Source organism: Gavialis gangeticus, unplaced genomic scaffold (assembly GCF_001723915.1).
Source record: "Gavialis gangeticus isolate Ggan-Ray unplaced genomic scaffold, GavGan_comp1, whole genome shotgun sequence".
In the NCBI taxonomy this organism is placed as follows: domain Eukaryota; kingdom Metazoa; phylum Chordata; order Crocodylia; family Gavialidae; genus Gavialis; species Gavialis gangeticus.
Window position 1 is genome coordinate 9,182,462 of NW_017729012.1, and position 3,093 is coordinate 9,185,554.

General features: G+C 38.4%; 1 protein-coding gene across 1 annotated transcript in view; it reads right to left on the minus strand.

The window, feature by feature from the left end:
• The window catches only part of AKAP10 (A-kinase anchoring protein 10), a 40,054-nt gene that overhangs the window by 34,639 nt on the left and 2,322 nt on the right, over positions 1 to 3,093 (minus strand).

The following is a 3,093-nucleotide window of genomic DNA, read 5'->3' on the forward strand; positions in this document are numbered from 1 at the left end:
GAAGAAGTGGCACTCGTAATTATAGAGACAAAAATAAATTTTGAGTAGCTAGCATTCTTCTGTGTAAATTAATTAAAATATCACATTTAAGTATTCATAAGGAACATTTTAGGTTTTAAGCTGTTTGGGGGAGAGAGCAGATCTGTCACACTGTCTGAACAGTGTTTTGGACATCTGAAGTGCAGTGACAGTATATGAGCATAGTAATGAGGCATCATTGTTAGACAACCCACGCCTATAAAATTGTCTTTTGAAAGAAAAAAAAAAAGGTGAGGGCAATATGGCAAAGTAGTCTGATGCAATTAAAAAAAAGAGATGCAAAGAGAATGAAAATAGTGTAATTTAGAACATGTTAAATATTTTATGTGGAATGGTAAGTTTTAAGTATACAGAGCTATCAGCAAAACCTCCTTAAGCCACTACAGGCTGGAAACAAATACTGCTACAAATAGGTCACTTATTGAACACTGCCCTTGGAAAGCTTCCAAATACAACCTACACAAATCACAACTACTTAGAATAAATTTTTTACACTGCAAAACTTTAACACATTTTTTAAAAAGCTCTTGCTCCATATTTAAACATTTTAAATATTTACGAGGAATTGCAATCTCCAGTTACATAACTGTCCTACACAATAGTGACTGCAGCATTATCATTCTGCCAGCCATTTCAATCGGAAGTACAGATGCAGCCCCACGAATTAGCAACTCAGCATTTTATACCAGAGGTTAGCACTTTCGTTCTGGAACAGGAGTTGAAGCTTCAATTAAGCAACCTGGAATTATCTGCTGCTGTATACAAAACTATCCATTTCTATTTCATTGGGAATGTTAAAAAAAAATATTTAGGATGACCAGGTTCGAGCAGAGGGACTGAACACTACTGTCCAGAGAAAAAGCAGCCAAGACAAAACAGTGCATACTTGGGATGTTAACTGGGCTGCTGAGGATAAATTGTTTCTTATGCTGCATCAGCGTTGTATCATTCCCTTCTCCCTTAAATGTTCTTAATACTGCACCCAACAAGTCTAGCCTGGACTAATTAATGATGGGAATCCCAGGGCTTCCCTCAACAGTTTTCCAAAGCCTAACTGAGTTAGGCTAAGATTGACACTTGTCCTCCCCCGCCCCCTCCCCAGTAACTACTCTCTTCCTCTTTACCCAATTATTAACTTATTACCAGTAACATGAACTGCTAGCTTACACTGCCACCTCTGCTTATGATATTTGATGCAGATGTATTCCCATGTCACAGTCAGCCTAAAATAACACATTTACAAAGCACCAGTTATACATAAAGGAATAACAAGACAAGGAACTAGGCTACCTTTTAAAGGAGTAACATTTCACCATAGGAGTTTTACCTCCACATCAGCTTGAGCCAAGGAAGATGTCATTTCATGTGCATGAAGCCAATTCTGAACATGAATGATAACTAAGTATATTAGAGCTAAATGTTTGTCAAAATTTCCACCACTGCCTTTCTTTTCAGGGGACTAACACAGCCAGCTTACCTGAAGCCTACCACATAAGGCCTAACCATTGTAATATGAATTGGTTTAAGTGGTTTGTCCAGAAGGATGAAAAAGTCTGAGCTGCTCTGTGCATCTGTTGCTTTTGTATGAAGGCACACAATTATTTGATGCATAGTTCAATTAGCCCTTCTTCTTGCATTATGGCAGGGCTGCTTACATTATTTCAAAGCTATCTGCAATAGATGAGTTTGTAGTCTGACCTTGGGGAAGTGCATAACCTTCTATGACTAGTTGTGATTGCCTATCATTCAGTTTAAGTTCTTTTTTACCATCCTCTCTGTATTTCCCTAGCTTCTTACTTTATGGCCCAGTCTCATCAACTTGCAAGTTAGTGGATTATTTCCCTATTTGGGGGATCTCTCTAAATGTTTGAAGATAAGCTTTTCTTACCCTTTCCCAACAGTCTCCACAAACACAGCTGTAGCATTTTGTGCACTTACCTAATGCTTTTTTAAATATAAGAGGGTTAAGGCTTTCAGTAAGTCCTAATATTTATTGCGACAACACCAATTGGTCTGGCTTTTCCAACAGGCGGGACCTAAGCAGCTCTCTGGGGCCTAAATAGTTCCCATAAGAACAGGACAACTACCTTCCTCACGCTAAATAGTATTCCTATTAATACAATCTGGAACACAGTTCACATCCCTCTCCCGCCTAACCCCCAACAAAAAAGTGCCACAATAACACACTTCATTTCATCTACAACTGCCATATGCGATAATCCCAGATTCATTAGTCAGACTATTCTCTCATGCAGCCCCCCTTTACTTTATATCCAGCCACTCCTTCATATAGAAATCTCTGTATTTGTTTTTCTTGGATTTCACTTGCTTTTGTACCAAAATTCCCTCTCCCAGATTAAACAGATTTTATTTAATAAAAGTTCCCAAAACACAAAAATATACAGGGTTGAAGAATCTTCTGTATCTGACCATTAGTTCATTGCTGGCTTTATTATGTTCTATAGGGCTATTCAACAGTATAAATCTATGGCACTTGCATATCCCTTCACAGGCTTCATAAGTCTCTGGAACGTCTCTCGTTAAAAGCTGGAGTTAAAGCTATTTTTACTGCATTTATTCCCCAAGATAAAGGGAATGTTTCAGTACTGCTACAGCAGCTGCAAAAACTTACAAGATCAAGTGTTGTCGTCTCAGGTGAAACCAGAAGCCCAGATAATAAAAGCTCTCTTAACTTGCAGTCTCATTTCCCAAAACACATGGCTTGGATTTCATTTTCCAGAGGAAAAAAAAGGCGCTTTACAAGAACCTCAAAACAGCTACTTAACTGTTCAAGTTCTTGAAAGATTTATACTTTTACTGAAACTACCGAACTGCAGATGGTCAGGATTGATTTTCACAGCATCTAAAAAGCATCAAAATCATTTGGATTACAGCTTCAAATATGGAAGCGATTCCCATCAAAAGCCTGCCCTGTGCATATTAAGGGTTTGTTACACTACAGGCTGTATAGAATGATTCAGATTCCAGGAAGTAACAGGAGTGTTTTACTTTCAAAAGAACAGGGAAATGTAATGTGACCCCCCCCCCCCCCCC